At 41.1% G+C, this 25149-nt stretch overlaps 1 protein-coding gene across 1 annotated transcript in view; it reads left to right on the top strand.

Annotated features, from left to right (window-relative positions):
* CEP350 (centrosomal protein 350) overlaps nt 1–25149 on the top strand; it is a 3609946-nt gene that overhangs the window by 2390123 nt on the left and 1194674 nt on the right. The gene's annotated exons all lie outside the window — the stretch shown is intronic.

The following is a 25149-nucleotide window of genomic DNA, read 5'->3' as shown; positions in this document are numbered from 1 at the left end:
AGATGAGACAGCAACCAAAGCAGGACCCAAGACTTTGTTAATCAGGCCGAATGAGGGCTACTGCAAGCAGATAACCCAAATGCGATGACTACAACAGTGATACAGTCAAACATCTACATTTATGGTAAGTGTACACAACTGTCTTTTTGGGGGTTGTAACTTAAAATTTTAAATTTCCACTCATTTTGAAAGATGGATTGTAACCTAGACTCACCAAGGCTCTGTTATCTGTTTGTCAGACACTTTTTTTTTTTTTTTTTTTTTGGTACAGACAAAGACTAGGCTTAAGGCGCATCACGTCTTCCTCCTGTGATGCAACAGAGGAAGGTTGTACAGTAGTCTTCGGTCTTCAAGCTGGCTTCCTTTTTTCCTTAGCTGCTGTTGAGCGACTCTGCTGTGGCCATTTCCAGTACCTTGGACAGATTGTCACTTTCTCTTGTTCCCTGTTGTGTTGATGCTCGAGACGCCTCTAAGGACCAAGAGATGAGCATGTTCTGCATGTCTCTTCAGCTGTTCTCTAAGAGCAAGAGAAAAACCACACATTTCTCAGTATATGAAGAAGGAGCGGATGTTGCTTTGTCACAAAGCCACTTTGAAAAGCTTGTTTCACAGGGAAGGGACCAGTCTTCAGGTTGGTCTTTTTCTGGGGTTCTTCCAGGGAAGTAAAATATAAAGTTATGTATATTTCTTCTCTATCGTATTGAATAGACAGGAAGGATTGGCTAGGTTTTGCTATAAAGTTTTATGTCAAGCCTTTCAATCTTTTCACTCTGACTCTTGCCTGAATTTAAAAAGATAAAGATTTTCTGCTCTGATTCTGATTCTCAGGCTGAGGGACAGAAATTAGAAATCTGACTCTGAAATGTTTTTCTTCAGCTCTCCTTCTGAAGAGTTATCCTTTTCACGCTGTTCTTTTTTAAACAGCTTTATTAAATTATCACTTAAGACGTAGGCAAACCTACATTAACAGAAAAAAACTATATTAGCATTTTTTCCATTTATAAGTATAATTTTAATCAAAGTGGTAAGCGCTTTCACACCCATAACTGGCACTTCATCAGACCATAAAAACTTCAGAGAAACAAACATTATTTAAAAAACCCCAGAGCAAACCATTCGTTGCTTCTAAAATCACATGGTAGTCTAAAAGCCAGTCATGGCGCAAGATATACAAAAAAAAAAAAAAACGGTACATTGTAAAAACTACTTCATCATTTAAACAAATTGCATGCTTTCAAAAAAATTCTTAAAGGGACCTTGCCATTAAGCCATAACCTTTTAGACTATCTGGTTCATGCTGTTCATACTGTTTGTTTATTAAAGAACCATTTATCTACAGTGAAGTGCCTTGCTTTTTTCTTGCTGGATTTGTTTGTTTACATGCATTCTGTATCATGTATCTTTTCATTCTTTCTTTCATCAGATGAACATTAAATAAACTGCTGAATTCCTGCCTTCCCTTAAACCTCACTCCTGCTACTGAACATTATACTGCATGTGTTGTTCCCACAATTTCCATTTATTTCTAGTTTCTCTTTCCCTTTTCTAAAAGTCCCTCTTCCAGTTATTTTATCTCTGCTATAATATTCAATATGTCAAATACAGTTGGTGATTTCTGTTTTCTAGCAATTGCTTTTTCAGCAGTCAGCAGAATTGGACTTAATAAGGTTCTGTTGTATATAGGCAATTCAGATTCAGTGCCCCAGCTCAAAATAACCATTTCCATAGTTACAATCATTTGCTCAACCAAAATTTCTGATAGAGTACACTGTAGGGATTTTTTTTAAATCTGCCAACTCATTGCATTCCCAAAACATATTATGCCAGTTGCCTCTTTCTTCCCCATCACACCTCCAGAATTTGCTACCTCCCTGAGGAAGAATTCTTTGAAGTTTGCGTGGGGTATAAAAAATACTTATGCAAACCCTTCCAAGCAAAGATACTAAACCTTCTGGACTTTGTTGCATGTTTGGGAGCCGTGTGGATGGAGGATGTCCTTCCATTTTTCTCTTGTAAATTCCTTTTCCAGTCTCTCTCCCCAGTTTTTTAACCTCCTCTGATCGATTCCTGTAGTTAGCATAAAAATATTTTTTATGCCGTACTAATTATCCCTTTTTTAACAGTAGCTTCTGTTCTAGATTAGACTAAAAACTCTACAAGAGCAGGTCTTTCACTTAAGATTAAGATGGAGTTATCAAAAAAAAGTTGCTTAACCTGCAATATTTATAAAGTCATGCATATTCTCCAAATACTCCCTCAGTTTCTCTTTAGCACTCTGCAGTTGCTCCTTTTCTTGTTCTGTGAAATTCTCCTTATTCTATAACCTTTGTCACCCATCAAAATAATTCCTATTACTTTATTAATATCATTCTGTTTTATTTCTACCCTATTTTTTTAAAGTCCAGTTTCTTTTTATCCCACTCACTAGCTACCCCTTCTGAAGAAATTTATTTTTTCCCTAATAACTCACAAATAATTTTCGCTACACTTTCCTTAAATTCCTCATTTTTTAAACAGTGTCTTTTTTACTTCATCGTCCTGTATTTTTGTAGTTTTTATTTGTTAATTGTGTGAAATTGTTATTGGATGTATGTTTAAGCTTTCAATTAAATGCACATGTTCCTGTGAAATATAATTTCTATCTAGTCTTGCCCAGTTGTTTTATCTTGGAGATTAAGTAAATTCTGTCCAAATTCCTATTACTGAGTTCACGTCTTCAGTGTGAAATATTTTAATAAATTTATTAACAAATCTACCCTCTTTTATTGTGTTTTCCCTTCTTGGAATCCTTGATACTTCCTCACTTTTGCAAATCAAATTCCAGTCCTCACAAGTAACATTTTTTGCTGAAAGCTATTTCTCCCAGAAATGTATTCTTTGCCAGTAGCCCATTGCTACCACAAATCTACCACATTGTCTTTTTCCTTTTTCTGTCAGTACTTGAGCTCCTCTAGCAATCCGTATTATTACTCTTCTTTTCCTTTGTCCCTGATATTTTGTTGAATATCCATCACAAAATCCTGTTTGTCAAATTCACGTTGTTTTCTTTTCAAATGCTATTTGCACCCTGCATTTCTTAATGGGATTAAATCCCCTTTCCTGTTAGTTTTCACCTGTACGGTCCTTTACATTCCAAGATAATATTGGGTAAGAGTAGGCATTATGATAAAAAAGCTGTTTCTCTCAGTTTTTGTATATGACTGTTTTTAATGGGTATTTCCAACTTTTGTCTTACATGCATATACTAATGTGTTAGGTAGGCTGATCTTTTATGTATATATTTCTTCTCATCTCCATGTGAACCTATCACATTTTCAGACTTTTTTCCCTATAATGAAAACCCTCAAATAATGTGCACATACATATATATATATATATATATATATATATATATATATATACATATATACATATATATATATATATTTTTTTTTTAAGAAAAAGTCCATCCCCTATTAACTTAAGAACGAGCACACAAAATGTATGATTATTTTGAACTAATGACTTTAAGTTGATGGCTGCAGCCATCTAAACTTAAGGTTACCCATCCAAAAGAGCATGTTTTCAGTGGTTCCACTTGCACTGATTACAGTGTTCTTTTTTTCATCTCCATTCCCATCCCAGATATGAAAAACAGCTTATATGCTTTCAGAACTCCTTCCCTTTTCTAAATTTCCCACTTCCAGTTTTTCTCTTTTATAATATTCAATGTGTCAGATACAGTTGGTGATTTCTATTTTCTAGTAATTATTTTTTTGTCAGGCAACAGAATCAAACTTAATAAGGCCTTACAATGTCTAGGCAATTCAGATCCCATTTCCCAGCTCAGAAGAATCCTCCTTTATTTGTAGCAATTCATTCACCCAGTATTTTTGATAGAGTACTCTGTAGGGAATTTAAGTCTGCCAACTTACTGCACTCCCAAAACATATGTTCCCAGTTACCTCTTTCTTCTCCATCACACCCCCAACATTTGCTGTGTACCTGAGGAAAAATTCTTTGAAGTCTGCTTGGGGTATAACAATACCTATGCAAACATTTCTAAGCAAAGATCCTAAACCTTGTGGTCTTGGTTGCATACTTGGGAGTCATGCACGTCTTCCCATTGTTTTCTTGTAAGCTACTTTTCTGGTCATTCTTCCCAGTCTTTTATAATACCTTCCAGTTGATTGGTATAGTTATCAACCAGCATTGTATATACCCTACTACTAATTCCTTTTTAACAGCTGCTTCTGTTCAAGATTCAGCTAAAAACTGTACCAGAGCATGTCTTTCACTTTACAAATTTCCTACAGAGTACTCTATCTTTTTGCCTGTACTCTGAAATCAAGCCTTGGTAGGGAAGGCTGTCTCTAGCCTGCAGTTCAGATGTCATCTTGGCCTCATCCCACACTTTTAGCTTTCCTTCTTGAATAATTTGTTCCCAATATCTTTGTTCCTTTGCCAGGTTTCTCCATTATATTCCAGCCTCCTAGTGCCTATTTTCTGTACCCCTACTTGCATCTCTGTTGACAAAATTTTCTTTTCCAATGTTAAGTTGTCAATCTCGCCTTCATTCTTGCTGGATGGGTTCAGAGCTGATCCTCGGCTCCGACTCGGCACCTGCTAAGCTTGAGAACTCCTTTTACCAGCTCGAGGCAACCCTATATCCCATGATGCAAGGCGAGACTTCCTCAGATCTCGTTTGCCGCTTCGCGAAGAGGTCTCTTTTTTTGCCAGCTCAGGTGAGTTTTATAATTCAAACAGTTTATTCAGGGGTTTCCCTCCCTTTTTTTTTCTTATATCTTGTTAGTATTACATATAGTGTGTATTCTATACTAGTGCCCACCCTATATTCCTTTTTTTTTTTGGTTAGAATTTAAAAGTTATTTCAGTTAGGCCTAAGCCTCCCTATTCTTTAATCCCTGTCAGTGTGTGTGTGTTTTGGGATTAATTGTGTGACTTGTTCAGTGTGTGTGTTATTGTGTTTCTTAGACTATGTCTAGGGAAGGAAAGGTCTCAGGCTTCAAGAAGTGTGACTCGTGCTGTCAGAAGATGTCTCTGACAGACGGTCACACTTCTTGTGTTTACTGCCTGGGGCCTTTACACCTGCAGGACTCCTGTGCTATATGCTATTCTTTTAGCCAGAGAGTCCTGCAGGAGAGGAGGAACAAGTTGATCCTCTGTGGCTTATTAAAGCCAGAAGGTTCACCGACAAAGACTGGGTCGGGTAAACCTTCCAAGCCACCTAAGGTTCAGGCTACAGTGGTTAAGCCTTCCCCGGTGGCTCCGACTCCTTCGGAGTCAAGATCGGCTCCGGCTGGAGCCGATCTTTATTCCTCTGAGGTGGTAGTGTCGGTTCCTTCCGGCTCCGACACACAGTCTCCAGTTGCCTTGTCGGCACCGGCTGGTGCCGACGTGTTATCCAGTATCGGAGCCGAAAAGTCTTTGGCTCCATCTGGAACCCAGAGGATGTCGGCTCCGATGGCTTCGTCCAAGAAGAGATCTCGGTCCCCTTCTCTGGAGTCGATTCACTCGGCTCCAAGGTCTCCTCTTTTATCGGAACGGAGTCATCGGAGCCGATCTTCGAGATCTTCCAGGCTGTCTGACCACGATTTAGAGAGGGTGGTAAACAGGCTGTTGAAGTCACAGGCACTAGCCCAAATGCTCCATAGCCCGTCTCAGCAGACTTCGGCTATTGCTCTTCCCCTTTAACTTCCTCCTCCGACTCTCCTCCAGAGTTCGGAGCCGGAGCTTCTCGGGACAGCGACCGTGTCGGCGCCGGAGCCGATACATCCCCTTTCGGCTCCGTCGTCTTCGGTTCCGATCTCCTCCATGAGACCTTCCTTGGAGGGATCCGGTCGTCGAGTTTCCCTTGTCGGCTCTGAGGGGGCTAGTGGCATCGGACCCTTGTCCGACCCCGCTCTCCCTCTCGGGGCTTCGGCTTTGGTAAGCTCGGCACTGACATCGGCCTCGGAGCCTTCTGTCTCAGTGGAGCCGGGAATTCCTGTTTCTTCAGAACAGGAGTATTCTGGTCTCCCTGGGAGGGAAGCCTTTGAGGTGATGAGGAGTGTCCTGGCACCTGAGCCAGGTCAACGGTCCATTCCTTTAGCTCCTCCCTCTTCGGTGCCTGTTGATGTCTCTTGCCAGCCTCTTGCTCCCAGGCCCAGGGATCCATCGCCCCAGGTTTCCCCATTGGGAATAACTTCCTCTTCCGAGGTTTCTCCTGATCCCGCAGGGGAACCCCCGCGCAAGAGGACGTGTAAGAGGAAACACACAGACTCCCCTGAGTCTACAACATCAGATACCGACTTAGATGAGTCGGAGTGTTCCCCTCGGTCCCCCTCTGAGGATGTCTCCTTTTCAGACATCCTGGAACTCCTCAAACAGAGGGGGAACTGGCCTTCCATTGACCCCTCTGAGGATGAGTCGGTATACCTGGAGGCTTTGGATCCCGACCCTCCACCTCCTGGGTGTCTCCACCTTCGACCCACTCATGCAGGTAGTGGCTCGGAAGGAGTGGGCAGCCAGATTCTGTGGAACCTGTCCCCAGGAGGCCATCCAAATTTATTACGGCCCCTTCAGACAAGCAGTTTCTTTCTAAGGGTCTCTGTGGATGCTATGGTGGTGGCGGCCACCAAGAAGGAACTCGGATCCTTCCGTGCCTGTCCATCCTCCTAACAAAGACTCTAGGACCATGGATAGGTATGGCAAGCGGATGTTTTCTTCAGCGACCTTTGCTATGCTCGCTGAACTACCTTTGTCATTTCACCAGACTTCAGAGAGATATTCTCAAGGAACTAGGTGAAGCGGTTCAGGATCCTTCAGCTGCTGGGGCTCAAGACAAGATTGCCTCACAGCTAGCAATCCTAAATTCTTTAACCAACTCCTCCATGCGGCTCATATCCTATGCGGCCGATGGAGCGAGCAGAGCCGCACCACAGCAGTGGCTCTTAGGCGCCAGGCCTGGATGCGGCTTTGTAATTTTGGACCCCTTTAAGGCGTCCTTCACCAATACCCCCTTTGACGGTTCGGCTTTGTTCGGACCTCAGGTGAAGGAAACCTTGACCAGGTGTGAGCAAGACGGCAAAACACTTTCTGCCGTAGGAGTCCATTTTTCCACTCCTTCTAGACCCTATCCCAAGGGTCAGAAAGGAGGAAAGATGTGGTTCCGTAAAGCTCAAGGAGTAGCGCCGGACACACGTGGTCAGTTTACCCCCAGAGGCAGAGGGGGTAACAATAATAGACGCCGCCCTAGAGGCAGGGGGAGTCCCCAGAATCAGGGTAGCAGGGAGCCTCTTCCTGACAAACACTTTCAGCATCCCTGAGGTGTTGCCCGACTGTCCACCCTTGGAGGCAGTCGGGGGAAGGATATCGCTGTACCCAGTAGCCTGGCGTTCCCTCTCACAAGACATGTGGTTACAGTCGATCATATCCGAGGGTTACAAAATCCCCTTCGAAAGGTATCCCGTACCTCACCAATCCCTTCCAGACATCTCACCCGGTCAAAGGGATTTGGCAAAACAGGAGGTTTCAAAGCTCCTAGAAAAAAGAGCCGTCCAGACTGTTCCAGCAGACCAAGTAGGATCCGGCCTACTCAAGATTCTTTTTGGTCCCCAAAAGGACGGGAGATTGGAGACCAATTTTAGACCTGAGCAATCTAAACAGATTTGTCAAGAAGGCAAGATTCCGGATGGTCACGCTTCAGTCCATTCTGCCTTTTTTGGGCAAGGACAACTGGATGTGCTCGATAGACCTTCAGGACGCGTACTATCACATAAAGATACACAGACGCTCCAGGAGGTTTCTCCGCTTTCGGCTAGGGACCAGTCATTATCAATTCAGAGCCCTGCCCTTTGGCCTCACTTCAGCCCCCAGAGTGTTTACCAAATGCATGCCAGTGGTTACGGCTCATCTGAGACGTCAAGGATTCCAGGTGTTTCCTTATTTGGACAATTGGCTCCTCTCCGCCACCACCAAGCATCAGCTTCTTCAGAGCAGAGACTACACTCTGCAGCTTTGCAAAAAGTTGGGAATATCAGTGAATTTCGAAAAATCTTCTCTGCTGCCTTGCCAGTCTATCACCTTTATAGGCGCAGAACTAAACACCCCGTCGTCATGTTAGCCAGACTAACAAATCAGAGAATTCTGGACATCCAAAAATACGTTCAGATCATTTTACTGAGCAACAAAGTCAAAGCCAGATTGGTTCTCAAGGTTCTAGGTCTTATGGCTGCGGCCATTGTACTTCTACCATTAGCTCGCTTCCACATGCGTCTTCTGCAGTGGATGTTATTCACTCAGTGGTCGTTCCAGAACCTACCCATGAGGCACGAAATCTTGGTTACACAATCGTGCAGGACTCATCTAACCTGGTGGATATCTTCCCCTCTGCTTCATCAGGGCCGACCATTTGTTCCCCCAACTCCGGTTGCCACAGTCACTACGGATGCCTCTCTGATCGGGTGGGGGGGGGCATTATCAGGGCAGGATGGTCCACGGGACTTGGCAACCCACAGAATACCATCTACACACAAATGTCCTGGAGATGAGAGTGGTGCTTTTAACGTTGCAAGCCCTCAACGACTTTCTTCCCTCGGGGACTATTGCAGTTCAAACGGACAACATGTCTGTAGTCTGGTACATCAACAAACAGGGCGGGACCAGGTCCTATCCTTTGTGTCGAGAAGCTCTCAGACTTTGGCAATGGGCAATCTCCTCTCATCGGTTTCTGATAGCAACGCACATCCCCGGCAGGTCCAACCTCTTAGCGGACAGACTGAGCAGAGCCATTCTCATGCCTCACGAGTGGTCTCTCAATCGGTAGTGGACGAGATTTTTCTGAAGTGGGGCACCCCTTGTTGCGACCTTTTTGCTACACCCCAAAACAGCAAATGCCCGGACTTCTTCACCCTCTTTCCCCTACCAGGCCAACCCCTGAGAGACTCTCTAACCCAGGATTGGCCCCGGGGACTTCTGTACGCTTTTCCCCCTTTCTTCCACAGGTCATTGAGAAAGCTACCGTTTTGAGAGCCAAGTTGATTCTCATTGCCCCTTACTGGCCTTGACAAATTTGGTTTCCGACCCTACATCGTCACCTCCTGGTGCAGCCTTGGCATCTGGACCCAGTTCCGGATCTTCTGATCCACCAAACGGGTCAACAGCACCGGGCCATTCGTTCTCTCAACCTCACTGCTTGGTTGCTCCACTTCCTTCCCTAGCCAGGCTTCCTATGATCTCTGATCCTGTCAGAGATATCTTAATAGCTTCCTTGAAGTCGTCCACCAGAACGGTTTATGCTAGCAAGTGGCGACGTTTTTCCCTATGGGCAAACTCCAGGCACATTGATCCTTTTACTGCAACAGTTAAAGTTCAACTGGCGGCAATTTCTAAATATCATGTTGGCTTGCAAGATCATAACATAATGTCGCATAGACTATGCAAAGCTTTTCTGAGAGGAGTTTTTCTCCTAAAGCCTCCAATAAAACATCCTCCTCCACAATGGGATCTGAATTTAATGTTAGCATCCTTGATTTTACCCCCCTTCGAACCGTCTGCTTCATGCTCCTTAAAGTTGCTGACCTGGAAAACAATATTCTTACTGGCTGTCACTTCAGCAAGGAAGGTATCTGAACTTCAAGCTCTCTGCATCCGTTCCCCATACTTAGTTTTTCACAAGGACAGGGTATCCTTGAGAACAAATCCATCTTTTCTGCCCAAAGTTGTTTCTCAGACTAATATTAATCAATCCATCGATCTACCAGTTTTTTTCCCTAATTATTCTGACAGAGCTGAACAAAAACTTCATTTTTTGGATGTCCATCGTCAGCTCAGATATTATTTGCATAGAACTAAACAATTCAGGAAATCGGATCAATTATTTGTTTCCTATGCAGAAAACAGGAAAGGTCTCCCAGTGTCGAAAATGACCTTATCCAGATGGTTGTCTTCCACCATTTCTTATGTGTATTCGCTCAGAGGCAAGCAACTACCCTCAAAACCGAAAGCACATTCAACCAGGAGCCTATCCACTTCTACAGCCTTTCAGGATAGGCTACCCATTGATAACATTTGTGCAGCAGCTACTTGGGCCACTCCTCATACCTTTGTCTCTCATTATAAATTAGATTTGGCCTCCAGGGACAGAGCCAGTTTTGGTTCCACAGTACTCAAGAGTCTGTTCCATTGAGCCACCCGGGATACAGGTGCTAGGGACCCGGTCCCATCCAGCAAGAATGAAGGCGAGATTGACAACTTAACATTTAGAAGTTATGTACCTACCATAACGTTCCATGTTAGTTGTCTTCTCTCGCCTTCTTTCTTGCGTCCCTCCCTCCTTCCCCCTGGCCTGGACAGATCTTGAAGGACTTCTCTTTCTCAGTTTTCACTCTCCTGAGTCTTCATTAGAGAGAGTCTATCTTAAGAACTTTTTGCCTAGTTCTTCTAGGCTAGTTTTTGCTCTTCCTTTGGGATTAGTATTATTAGCAGGGTTCTATAGCTACCAAACGAGATCTGAGGTAGTCTCGCCTTGCATCATGGGATATAGGGTTGCCTCAAGCTGGTAAAAGGAGTTCTCAAGCTTAGCAAGTGCCGAGTCGGAGCCGAGGATCGGCTCCAAACCCATCCAGCAAGAAAGAAGGCGAGAGAAGACAACTAACATGGAACGTTATGGTAGGTACATAACTTCTAATTTTCGTATTTTCTTAGTTCTTAGAATACTTCCTACTACTTTATGAATATAATATTCTGTATGATTGTTATTGTTTTCTTTAAGGATCTGCATCCAAATTTCCACTCACTTTCTCTTTCTTGAACTTCCCTGCTGCTATGTAATCGTCCTTTTCTACTTTTGAATTACAATCTTCTGCATGTGTTGTGCATATGAGACTTAACTATGTAGCTGTAAAATATCCCTTCAAATCTGGTAAACCTAAACCACCTTGTCCTATTGAAAGGATCAACTTGTTCCACTTAACTCTTGCTCTCTTCCCCCCCAGATAAGGTCCTTCAATTCTTTAATTATTTTCCACAACTTCTCCTCTGCTTTATAAAAGTATGTCTGACCTGTATGCAAGACTAAAAGAACTAAAACATTTTCACTGCTTGAATCTTAAATAAGATATCTGATGTTGTCAATTATCATTCTATCCTCAACTCTTGGGTTTGGATCCGATCCTTGGATCTGACTCGCCGATTACTAACGCTTGTGGTAACCAAGAAGCTCTCGAGCTTTTCCTTTACCCATAATGCAGCAGCCATAAGCTACCTCAGATCTCATTTGCTGCTTTTAGCAAAAATGCGGTTGACCTCTCTCGAGCTTTCACAGATAAGTGATAATTATTATCCTATAAATTCCTATATTTGCTATTATCTTATAATATTTCTGTATTTCTTTTCCCGTTCTGTCATTTCATATTTTTTCTATTACTATAGTTGGTAAATTTTTTTCACTTTATCTGTTATACATTGTGTACTACTTAAATTACTATCGATAAGATCCAAAAGGTCATCGCCCTCAGATCCAAGGAAGAAAAAAGTGATGGATCCAACTACATCAGCTCCAACAAAAAAGCCATCGGATCTGACTGACTTTAGTCCTATAGCTCTTCACAGGACAAGATATTCGCCATCCATTGATCCTGTGCCTTAAAGCGTGCCCTCACCCTTTTTGGAATGTCACCAGTCCAAGTCTCCCTCTCATGTTTTGACTCATTCTTCCAGAAGTTTGATGGAAGAAGATGTGGAAAGAATGGTGCAGGAGATCCTTTCCCCACAGATTCAGACAGGTATCTTATCGGCTCCTACCCCTTTGAGTCAGGAGGTCCATCCTTTGACTACACCCACACTCCATGTTCCTCCTCTAACTCCTTTGGTTGCTTCAGAGTCGCTGGATCTGAACATTCCAGATCCTACTGGCTTGGATTTGAAGTTACTATTATCTTCAGATCAGAAGCTTACTCTGAGTGCTCTGGTTCAGTGGGATCTGGAGGGTGTTGGAGCCGAAGCTTCCCTGTTGAATTTGAAGCATTGGAGTCAACTCCTAAGTTGTCTGAGACATCTCTGCTCCTTAGAGCTTGGATAGGTCGGCTCTGGCTTCATCCTCTGGTAGATTACTTTCGGAGCAGGGGAGGACTGCAGCCCAGAAGCTTGTCTTCTCAGCGCTGTGGTCTTCTGTTTCTCCTGGCTGATCAGCCTTCAAGGTTGTGAAGTGGGTTTTTCTGCTCCAGCCAAACGAATGGATCCAACACCCTCAGGTCTTCAACCTTCTACCTTGATGTCTGTGTGATTGGAGCCTCATCATCCTTTACTATAGGGACAGACAGTCCACGACCCCCAGGCTTCCCAGCAGGGTACTACAGTTTCTTCCAGTACCTCCCTGCAGCATCCCACTGAGGTCCCTAGGAAGAAATGCAGAAGGAAGCACTTGGACTCTCCACAAGAGTCAGTCACTGAGGATACTGACTTTGATGAATGTGAACAGTTCCCACGGTCATCTCCTGAAGGCGTCTCATTTAGAGACATCCTTGAGATCCTGAAACAGAGAAGTGGTTGGATGCCCGGCAGCCCTTCATCCAAGAAGTTGGTATTCGTGGAGGATTTTGGTACTAGCCCATCTACCTCCTGGGGTACAGGTCACGCAGAAGAGCTTATTGATTTGGTCTTTTGGAGAGCATGGAAAAAGCCTGACATAGTTGAACCCATACCCAGAAGACCGGATAAGATTTTTGCATCGCCCTTGGGGAAGGAGTTTTGGGCTAAAGGGGTGCCCGTTGATGCTATGGTTGTGGTGGCAGCCACCAAAAAGGAACTTGCTGAACAGAGTTCCACTGTCAATTCAAATGGAGTCAAGGGCAATGGACAGGTTTGGAAAGTGTGTCTATGCTTCAAGACCTTCTCCCCAAGGTCGCTAAATTATTTGGCATATTTTACAAGGTTGCAGAGACATTTGATCAAGGAACTGTCAAATACCCTCTCAGGATCCATTTCTTCAGAGGCCCAATCATCTGTGACTTCTTAGTTGGCCACCCTACAATCTGTTTCAAATTCATCTATGAGGCTTATTTCGCATGCAACCAAAGGTGCCTCAAGTGCAGTGGGTGCAGGCGTTTCCGTTAGGAGAATGTCTGGATGCTCTTATGTGATTTTGCAGATCTTTTCAAGTCTTTGTTCATCAGTACTCCTTTTGACAGTGCATCCTTTGGCCCCAAAGTGAAGGACACATTTTGCAGTTATGAGGAGGATGGAAAGACCCTCTGTGCAGTGGGCATACATTTTCAACCTCTCAGAGATCCTTTTCTAGGAATCAACGAGGTGGTCAGAAAATGTGGTTCAGGAACTCCTGGGGTCCTTTCCACAACTAACATGGAGAAATGTCCCCTAGGAGCAGAGGAGGGAAAGTCTAATGGTTGATGCTGCCCTTGTGGCAGAGGAGGCCCGCAAAACTGGAGTTTCAAGGATTTTTCTCTCTGACAGACTCTACCAGTGTTCCTGAAAGGAGGCCCAATTGTACACATCTGGAGGCAATCAGGGTTCGATTGTCCCCTGCACCAGAGTTCCTGGCTAGATGTAACAAAAGATACTTGGGTGCAGAAGATTGTATCTCAATGCTGCGGAATACCCTTTTCTCTCCAACTTCAAAAAAAATCCCTGATGTTCCATCCAGTCAGAGTGAAGAAACAATAATTTGCATACAAAAGCTGCTAGAAAAAAGTCATCCAAGAGGTCCTGCCAGACCAGATAGAATCTAGAACTTACTCAAGGTTCTTTTTTAATGCCAAAGAAAACGGGACTGGAGATCAATCTTGGATCTCAGCAACTTGAACAAATCAGGTCAACATACCAAGTTTCGGATGGTCACGGTTCAGTCCATTCTCTCCTTTCTGGGCAAGGACGACTGGATGTCCTTGATGGACCTTCAAGATGTGTACTATCACATAAAGATAAACAGATGACACAGAAGGTATCTACGCTTCCGTCTGGGAGCTAGTCACTACCAGTTCAGAGATCAGCCGTTTGGTCTCACCACAGCCCCCAGGGTGTTCACCAAATGCATGGAAGTAGTAGCAGATCACAAGACTGCAAGGATTTTGTGTGTTTCCATATCTAGGCAACTGGCTCATTACCACCCCGACCTAGGCATCAGTTGATAAGGGCAAGAGATCAGGTTCATCAGACTTGTTCTCATCTGGGAATAACCATAAACTGCGACAAGTCTCAACTACAACCAGCTCAGAATTTGGAATTTATAGGAGCAATTTTCAACACAAAGTCAATGATAGCCTCACTACCTCCCTCAGAGTACAGCCTGTCAGATTACAGGTCAGAAAAATAATCTGCAGTACCAAAATTTCAGCCTGCTTGGTCCTTCAAGCTCAGGGATCAATGTTAGCAGCAATAACCTTAGTACCTTTAGCCAGATTTTATATGCCAGATTCTCCAATGGATGCTAGCAACACAATGGTTGATACTTTGCCAATTCATGTCAACTCAGATGCTAATCAGGCAGAAGTGCAAGAGAGATTTTAGGTGGTGGATTCAATCAGACCAGGTTGTACAAGGACAATTCGTTCATTACCCCTCAGCCCACAGCCATAGTAACCACAGATGCTTCCCATTTGGAGTGGGGGACACTTTCTGGGGAAAACCAGCCAAGGCACTTGGTCCCCCAAAGAGGCCAACTTGCATATCAATGCTCTCGATATGAGAACAGTACCATTAGTGTTGCAGGCCTTCCAGGATGCTTTCCCCTCCAGGGATGATTGCAGTTCAAATGGACAATATGTTAGTAGTTTGGTACATCAACAAACAAGGAGGGACTGGATCATACCCCTTGTGTTGAGAGGCAGAGTGTGGCTTGGGAAGCCCAATGTGATAGCAGACAAACTGAGCAGGTACATTCTTCTACCCCAAGAATGTTCTCTCAACAAGAAAGTGATGGGAATGATTTGTTTTTGATGGGGCCAACATTGCTGTGATCTTTTTGCCCCCCCAAACAAAAAATGCAGCAGCTATTTTACCCTAATCCCCCCATAGAGGGAATCACTGAGAGATGCTATAATTCACAATTGCCCTGCCCGGTCTACTTTATGCTTATCCACCAATCCCATCAGTTATGAAATTTCTGCAGAAAGCTGCCAGGTTGAAGAGCAAAGTCATCTTCATTGTACCTTACTGGCCTCGGCATGTTTCCCCTTCCTTTGGCCTTACTTACTTCACCAACCGTAGATTTTGGATCCAATTCCAGGCCTATTGTCTCAACCTATGGGCATGATCTATCAAGAGATGGTTTCTCCAATTCCATTAGTAGCCAGATAGCCGATCCAAATCCATTAGTAGCCAGATAGCCGATGCTCTCTTTCCCTATACGACACATACTTTTATCTTCCCATAAGGCTTCAACATGAAAACTCTATACAAGTAAATGGAAAAGATTTGTTTTGGCACAACAAAATCATGTTGAACCATTTTCAGCTCCAATACATAACATACTCAAGTTTTTAACATTACTTTTTAAAGGAGGAGCTAGTTCCTCAGTTATTAAAGTTCAGTTAGCAGCAATATAAAATTTTCACATTGGGTTTGAAGTTTCTTCAGTAGCCTCTCATAAACTGTGCAGAACTTTCTTGATAGGCACTCTTCTTTTGAGGACCCCCCCCCCCCAATGGGATCTGAGTTTGGTACTGCAGCCTCTGAGACATTCCCCCTTTGAACCGGCTGCTAAATGTGAGCTTAAGTATTTTAGCTGGAAAACTGTTGTTCTAGTAGCCATTACCTCTGCTTGACGAATTTCAGAGATTCAAGTTTTGTCTGCAAAACCTCCGTACTTTATCTTTCACAAGGATAGAGTGACGCTATGAACACAAATGCCTCCTATCAAGTCAATCAATTACTTTACCAGTATTCTTTCCTAATTTTGCAAACAAAGGTGAGTACATGTTACATTTATTAGATGTTCACAGGCAATTAAATTTTTACCTGCACAGAACAAAAGAGATCAAAATCAGACCAATTGTTTATTTCATTTGCGGAATTGAATTTGGGAAAACCAGTGACAAAAGTAGCAGTATCCAGAGATGGCTAACTGATTGTATAGCAAGTTGGGTGTTAACTTGCAAAAATGGTACAAGCTCATTCAGCTAGATCCATGGCAACTTCTTCAGCCTTTCTATCCAGAGCTTCCATGGATGATGCATGAGCAGCATCAACTTGGGCTACTCCCCATACCTTTTTTACTCATTACAAATTGGATCTGGTCTCCAGGTGTAGCACATCATGTGGTTCAAGTGTGCTCAGGAATATCCTTCCTTAGAGTCCACCTAGGATTGTAGGTGTCTGGGGACTCTGCTCAACAGTTGAGGATAGAATGAAAATTGGCAACATCAGATAAAGACATTATGTACTCACCATAACATTCCATCTGGGTTGTCCATTTTCATTCTTCGTAAACTACCTGCCCACCAGCCCTCGTTCTTTCTGTTCATAAACTTCTGGAAGAATGAATCACATTGAACTCCAGATATAGTCTGTTTCTTTATGGAGCACATGCAGTTTTACGTCTCCTAGAGTTGTGCGCGTTAAACATTCCCTTTCTGGTAAATTCAGTAAACAAGATCTGAGGTAGCTTAGGTCTTGTGCATTATGGATAAAAATCAAGCTCAAGAGCGTCTTGGTTACCACTTGCTTTAGTAACATCCAAGTCTGATCTGAGGATCAGATCTGAACCCAACAGTTGAGGAAGAATGAAAATGGACAGTGCAGATGGACGTTATGGTGAGTACATAACTTTTTTTTTTCTAGTTTCTCAATTGTTGTGTTATCTTTTGTTTAGTCTCTTCCCACATATCCTTAGCCGCCATAACAGAAGACTTTTTTTTTAATCCCTAGTCCCAAGTACTTCATCTTATGTATATTGGTGAAGCAATTCGTGTGTGGGTACATAATTTACAGCTATAGCCTTTATTTTATTTTCATTAATGGTATATCTTTAAAAGACTTTAAACTGTCTCGACATGTTCCACAACACTGAGATGTCCTTTTCTGGATTTATCAGGTAAAAATAATATCATCTGTAAATAAAGCCAACTTTTTTTGCTTGCCATGCCAGTTGTATCCTTGTATTTCTTTGTTCCTTACTTTTTTTGTCAGTGGCTCTAAATATAACCCCTGCTTGATTCCTCTGTTCAAACACAGCTTATCTGAGTGGATCCACCCACTTTAATTCTTGCCTTTGATCCTTCATATATTCTTCTAACTAACATTATTATTGTGTCATGGAATGCAAATGCTTCTAATGCCCTTCTCATAAAATACCAGATTATGGTGTCAAATGCTTTCTCAGCATCAAGACCCAACAACAGGTGTATTTTCTTACATTTTGCTTCTCTTTGGATCATCATTCTATTAATGTTCTCAAATGTTTACCCTCTCTCCACAAAACCACACTGATCCATATCAGCTTTGGCAAAAAGCCATTCTTTTAACTAGTATAGACATAAACAATTTATAATTGTGGTTTAAAATTGAAATGTTTCTATATGAAGCTGGATCTGGAAGGTTCTCTTTCATCTTTAGATTACACAGCCAGCACAGCTTCCTTGCAAAGTGTTGGTGCTTCCCCTCCTTTTAAAATGATGTTAAACAAAATCTTCCAGATCTTTATCACTTTCTTCCCTCCAAACTTTCAGACTTCCACAGAAATACCATCTGTTCCTGGAGACTTTCCTGAAAATTGATTATATATCACTGTTTTTATCTCATCATTTCCTATCTTAATTGTTAGTTGTTGAGCCTGGTCTACCTCTAACCTTGGCATAATTAAGTCTTACATAAATATTTATATTTGTACTCTTTCTTGATTTCCACATTTCCCTGCTTAATACAATTTTTCTGGATTCTCTCTGAAACCTCTACAGGATCTCTCTTTATTTTTCTTGTTATACGTTCCCTAAGTTTGGCAACAACTTTTTCAACTGTGTGTTGCCCAAGTCGTACTAAAAGTTTTTGTGATCTGGAGTTATCAAAAAATATTTGCTTAACTGCAGCCTTTCTAAGTTCATGCATATTTTCCAGATACTCCCTTATTTTCTCTTCAGCACTCTGCATTTTCTTCTCCTCTTGTTCTGTAAGATTCCTCTTATTCTGCAGTACTTAAAGCTTTTATTTTGACCCTATTTTTAAACTCCATTTTCATTTTATCCCAGTCACTAGCTATAACTTATGATATTTATATCTTCCCTAATAACGCTCAATAATTTCCACTACCCATTCCTTAAATTCTTGTCTTTTAAGAGGTAGGTGGGAAAGCACCATTGTCTTATTTTTACTTCATTATTCTGCATTTTTTTCTTTGATTTTATTGGTGCATGATCAGAAATAGTTATTAGATGTGTGTTGAAGCTTTCAGTTAAATTGCTTTATTTATTTATTGACCTTTGATTTCTGGGAAAGTACGACTGAGGAGAAGTCCATTTTCAGCGGAGGCCCTGGGAGAAAAGCTACAAATTATTGCAACAGATTTTAAGAAGAATTTTACAAACTTCAAAAATAAAACAAAAACATATGCAGTTTAAATAATTATAGCAAGTTATACATAATAAAAAAACATTAGATAAGAATCAATACAATTTATTTGACAGTCGTTTAATATGTAGAGAAATTGTAGTATGTAGAGAAATTAAAGGTATGTTAGTCTAATACAAACAGGAATTGCAATATGAAGTGAGGGAAAACAGGCTTATGATATACTTAGATAGAAAGTCAGGGAAGAGAATTAGATTGCAATAAGGAAGTAGATGGAGTAGGGAAAGTAAGGCAGTATAAGGAATAAAAAGGTTCTTATTCACATTTAGGGATATAGTTTATCTTGGTTTTGAGCAAAAACAGAGACAGATTTTAGCAAGGAAGTCTTTCATAGTGGTTTTGAAAGATGGGAGGGAGGATATAGACCTGATGGATACAGACAAGGAGTTCTAGCCTTTAGCAACCTTGTGCGAGTACAGACAATGGTCAACAATTTTGCTAGCTTTGTAGACAGGAGTTTTTGGTCACTGGATCACAATGACCAACTGGGAACATAGTTGTGTAGAATGTTTTTTAGTGCTTGACAGGCAGATGGATGCTGGATAATTTTATATGTGGTAAGAAGTGTATATGTTAGTTGATATAGCAGTTCTAATCAATTAAGGATTTTCAGTGCTGTAAAGTGGTGGGTTCTGAAAGGGGTATGTGCTGCAAATTTGCCAACTGTATTATAGCGTTGTTCAAGTTTTAATTTTTGTGAAGCCTGGAGGTTAGTAAGGATGGAAGCACCATAAAGAAGAGTGATGATGAGACAACAATGGAAAGTGTAGTTTGAGTTGCATTGGTGAGAAAGTTTTTGGCTCTGTAAAGCATCCCTAATCACTCTTAATAGTTTGCTATGAGAAATGATTTCATTGGTTGTATTATCAAGAGAAGAATAGTAGTTTGGTCTTTTTTGGGTTGAACATGAGTTATGAGTTATGAAACCATGTTTCAGTGGTTGTTAAAGCTTCCTGAGTAATTTTTTGAAGGTGTACTATATTAGGATGGCTTGTTTTGTGTAAGTATGGAGGGTGTTGGTGAAAATGTTAGAGGAGGGGAACCAAGGACAGAGTCTTGTGGTACACCGGTGGTGACTGCAAGGTAAGGAGAGAGTGTGGATTTCCATTTTACTGACATGTAAATGTCACTAAATGCACATGTTCCTGTGAAATATAATCTGTATCTAGTCTAGCCCAGTTATTGTACCTTGGGAAATATATAAATTCTGTCCAAGTTCATATTATTGAATTCACATCTTCCATACCAAATATTTTCATAATTTTTTTGGGATCTTTACCCTCTTTTGTTATACTACCCTTTCTAGATCCCCCGATACATCCTCACTATTGCAAATCAAATTCCAGTCCCCACCTATAAATAATAATCTTATCTTAAGGTGTGTAATAGCAATATTTGGTAGAATATAAATGCATGCCATTGTAATCCTCAATTGCTAATAACCCCTTACTACCACAAATCTTCCATTTTTGTCTTTTTTTTCCAAATCTGTCACTATTGGAGCCCATCATTCGATGAGCATAATTACTCCCCTATTCCTCTGTTCCTGATATTCTGCTGAATATCCAGTCTGAAATTCTCTTTGTCAAATTCACGTGCGTCTCCTGCAGCATTGCTGTTTGCACTGATCATTTCTTAATGTAATTCAATACTCTTTCCTTTTTATCTATAACTTAAGGCTATTCACATTCCAGGAAAATGTGGACAGCATAGTCATCGTGATAAAAAGCTGCTGTTCACACCTCTTGTACAACATTTTTTTTTAATGTGTATTTCCAGCTTTTGCGTTACATGCATAACTAATGTTTGGTAGTCTGATCTTTTGTTTTAATGAAAGCCTTCAAACAAAAAAAAACTAAATACAAAAACACTCCATCCCCTTTTAATTTAGAAGTTGACAGCTGCATCTACAGACATTATCTGAACTGAAATTAAGATTACCCATGCTAAAGCACATGCTACAGCCTGTGCTCACGCTTACACTGATTGCTGTCTATTTGTTTCCTTATCTCTATTCCCCTCCCAGATATGAAAAACAGCTTATATGCTTTCAGAAAACATTAACTAAAGCTAAATTGCACACTGTTCAGTTAACTCCATTTAAGTGTTAAGGTTGCTGGGGAGGTTGCCACCTCTTATTTACTTCCCGTGCTTTCAGACTTGATTTTTTTATTGAACTGCTTGCCATTGTACCTTTAAATTTTGCATTTCCCTCAGCAAAGAATACCCTGAATTCTCCAGATTAACTGCTTGCAACTGCAGACAGCTTGTCTCCATGGAAACATACTCAGCAACGAGTCTTCATAAATTTCACTCAGAAAAAAAAAATGCACACCTCTTCTCAGGTGCAAACTTCTGGACTCCACTGAACCTTTGCCAGTGGAAAACAAGCTACTATCTTTGTGGTTGTAAGAAGCTTAGTATTTTCATGGCTTTCATTATTTTGCCTTATTTTTAAAGCCTACATGTGTACAAAAACTCATGTTTACACCGTAAGCCAAAGGAATTGATCTAGACATTCACCTTTGTAAAATAAAAGAGAATGTATCTTAATTCTACATAAATTTATAATCAATGTACTTTTACACCCCACCTCAGCAGCCCACGATCACAGCATATGCACACTAAACTTGCTTTTGACCAGTCTTTTTTCTCATTATACTGTAAAACCAGTATTTCTTACAACTAAAAACTAGTACTTGTTTACTTTAATATTTTTAAAACATGCAACACTCGCTGAGAAGACCCCCCCCGACTACACAAAACTGATTTACTGTATATGACATGCAGTTTTATACAAACACTAAAAAGAACAAAAATTGTTTTTTTCTTGTTTGTGTCTTTCTGAGCATTAATGATATAATTTGGGGTATATGCTTTACAGCCCATCCACAAGTTTAACAAAGTCAACAAAAGTCCAGTGTTTTTCAGCCACTTTTTCTTGCAAAAACATACTTCACAAATGTGATAAGATGTCTTCCATTTATTCACTTATTTCGGAGTTACTGTTTGTCTTCCTTTTCATCTCCATCTCCCAACACCAGACTCTGGTTCAAGTCTGAGGTACTACCGATTCTTCTAGTCCGCTCCTGTGCTTTGTCTCTCAACCATTCTCCTGTGGAATGGTAAAAGTTTCTCTGACAAAGTCTATGAACTTTACCATCACAAGAATGAGAAGCAGAGTCCCCTTCTGTCTGCTAACTCACTTTTTATTGCATAAAATTTTTGATTTCCTGTTTAGCCTGTTCTGTGTCAAAAAATGACTTTGATCCTCTAGGGAAAAAAAAACACTTTGATACAACAGCTTGAATCTCACGCATGCCTTTTAACATTCCCTGATTGCTGGGATAAATTTGCTTCTCTTCTACTTTGGTATACAGTCATTAATCATTTTCAACAAACACTCTACTGTCTCCAATTTTTGCAGTTCTGCCATAATTTTGTCAGGATCAACTATTTCTGCTGGTGTGATTGCATCTTTACTAATATAGGTCTTGGCTGGTTTCTCATAGCCAGGTTTGGACCATACACTCTGTGACACTGCCAGCCCAGCTATCTGGAATTTTGTAAATAATTCTATATCATTTGTGAATATTGATATGATTTATACAGAACTGTATGTTATGTACTGAGCTTCAAGAATGTAACCACAGCATACCCTGCAGGAACATAGAAGAATAACTTACAAAATTTCAAGAAAATATGTTGAAATTAAGTGCTTTATGATGTGCTATAAAAGTTAGTTAATGCAACAAGGAGACAGGATGTCTAGCGCTAGAAGTTCCTTTCTTTTGTCTTGGAGAAAAGTAATTACTAGGTTTAAAATGTAAACTGTTGTATTGCTTTATGATTTCCTAGCAGCTGCACATCTGAGAGATATGCATTTTTCACACACTGAAGGCAGGTGACAAAGAATGATGTCATCCTAGCTGACCCAGCAGTAATGTTTGATATTAATTTAAGAACTCTCTCAGAGAGAGACTTTGCATTTTGTAACTTGTCTTGGACCTAGAAACATCCAGTCATTACTTCTGCATGCATGTTGTCTGTAGGTAAACGACTTTAGGGCAGTAGTGTCTCTCTTAGAGAGGGAGATAGGAATATAGATAGTTTATATGTTTTTGTATGTATTTGTGACTGTTCTGCAATGTTGTTTTAAAATATTTCATGTGATTCTGAACTCTGAAGTAACTGTGTTTGTTTATTGAGTATTGTCTTGTTCTTATTTATTACTAAATATATTTAAATCTATCTTTGTGGCTGATGTTTGTTAGACATATGTAAGCTCTTAGAGTACTTGCATATGTATTTGGTAAACACTGTACAGGCCACGCCTAAGTAGCCTTTCTCTTGGTCACAACTACCATTTGGATAATAGTAACATTACACAATACTATTGGTCACCCTTTGATAAGGGTCTTATAGTAGCTGATAAGTAGCGGTTGGTGGCGGTGATAACTACTTTATAGTCTGGGCAGAAGGGGGCATAGCTAGTAAACCTGTGCCAGCCTTCCCTAGGAGTGTCTTGTGTGTATTTGTATGTAAATAAAATGTGTGTGTGGGTCAGATACTTGGCCAGGGACACGAAGCACTGGTTGGACAGAGAGGGTGCTGGAGGTCTTGGCTTGACCCCTCAGCTGAGATCGCAACCCTATAACTGTGCCAGTGGGGAGTCTTATTGGGGATCTGGAGAAAGAAGGAGAAACCATCTCCAGACTGACTGTGATCTCTGTGTGCTGTTAAGAGAAATTGTACTTTACTGTGTGTGTACTTATCCTCCCATTGTGTACGTCTTTCACTGTTGCCAGTGGTGAGGATTGAGGCTTCTTGAATACTGAGTCAGTGCAGGGGCATCACACACTCTGTGCCCTTTTTAATCAACACATTTTTGTTGTGAAACACCAGTCCAGTTGCTTATTTGTACTTTCATAAAATTTATAGTCTGCTGCTTCCAGTTTTTCTAGTATGGCAGAAAATCTTAGGTTTTCTCTGCACGCTGTCTTCTGCTGCTAGTACTTTTTAACCAGTTCTTCTCAAGAAGCCTCATATTCAGCCAGCTTTTTCTTCATGTCATCCTCTGTTTATTTGCATTTTTATCAGTTCAGTTGAATGGCTAGTTCATGCTTTTTTTCTCAGCATTTGTTGTATAAATGTATATATTCCTTCGATGTTTCATTTATTTTAATCATCTCTGAGCACAATTCATTTATTTTTTCCTCTAAATTCCTGGAAGCCATCTGTTGAACCAAAGCTGAAGCTTGAACTGATTTTGCTGAAAAGCTGCAGAATCTTTCCCAGACAGTATTTTCTCTTCATCCTTCCTGGTTGAATTTCTTTTAGGTTTTCCAAATTTCTTCTTTGCTGGTATCCAGGCAGTGTATTTACTAGCCAGTAACTGCACCCCCCCCCCCCCCCCGCGCCAAAAAAAATTAAATGGCACTTTTTTTTCTCAGTTTCTGTTCTTACACTAGGAGTTATTCTGTTGATCAGTATGCAGCCTGCAGCCATCTTGGAAGTCCTTTAGCAGTAGCTCTTGGTGCACTTCCCCCCTTTCTGTTGTAGGGTACTGTCAGTATATTTATCTTTCACACTTCCATTTCTTAATTTAATTCTTTTAACTGTGTACTTTTGATTTCACTTGATGTACATACATCCACAACTTTTAATAAGGGCATGTCTCCTATTTATAGCCTGCTGCTTATCTGATCTTTTCTTATAATACCACAAGCTGTACTGAATCTTTCAGCTCACCAATCTCTGTCTTTGACTCAGTTTTTTTTTATTTAGTAATATAATTAGTGTGTGTGGAATATAATGAAGTTGTAAAGAACAAATGACAACTTTCAACACTGTCATTTTCAAACCTCACTGTGGTTGCTGCTGTTTTCATTCAGTTCTTCAGAAAAGGTACAAGTGTTCAATATCATCAGGGCTTCTTCTCCTGTGACATGCATAAATATGGGACGCTGGTCCATTTCAGGCTTCTTGGCTGTTATAGTTGTAATGAGGAACATTTGTTTATTTTCTCTCTGTCAGTGATCATCAAGTCATGACAGCTGGCATCAGTTTGTTTTATTCTTTCATGGAAGATGTGCTGTGGCATGCTGACACCCAGCAGATCTTTTTCTCCATTAAGTGCCATTGCGTCTTATGCATATATGGAAGATCCACAAGTACTGTGGGTGTACAGTGTGGTAGTGCAAGTGCTGTGTCAGTCACTTCAGTGAGTGCCCCACCCCTTGAAGGCAAATGTCTCTTTCTGTCTCTAGCCTGCACTGGGGATTGAATGCAGTTCTGGAACATATCATCCCAGTCTCAACAAGAAAAGACAAGCAGGCTTTCTCTTATTCCTTTCCCTTCCCTTTCCAGCCAGCTTCTGGGTTGCTAATCAGACCTAGGTTGTTGGTGATATAGTCAGTACTTCATCACTCTACACTACTGGACTGGCTTGCAGTGAAGAACTGAATTTTTAGAACAAAAGCTTCCAGGTTTTTGCAAAATTGCTATGTAGCAGAAGTCCTGATAGTTGCACTTGGAACATTTTTCTAATTTGCAATTGTGCTTGTATGCTTCTAAACACAAACTGTTATA

Source organism: Protopterus annectens, chromosome 10.part0 (genome assembly GCF_019279795.1).
Source record: "Protopterus annectens isolate FY-2018-M chromosome 10.part0, PAN1.0, whole genome shotgun sequence".
In the NCBI taxonomy this organism is placed as follows: Eukaryota; Metazoa; Chordata; order Ceratodontiformes; family Protopteridae; genus Protopterus; species Protopterus annectens.
This window is presented reverse-complemented; position numbering and strand designations above follow the sequence as displayed.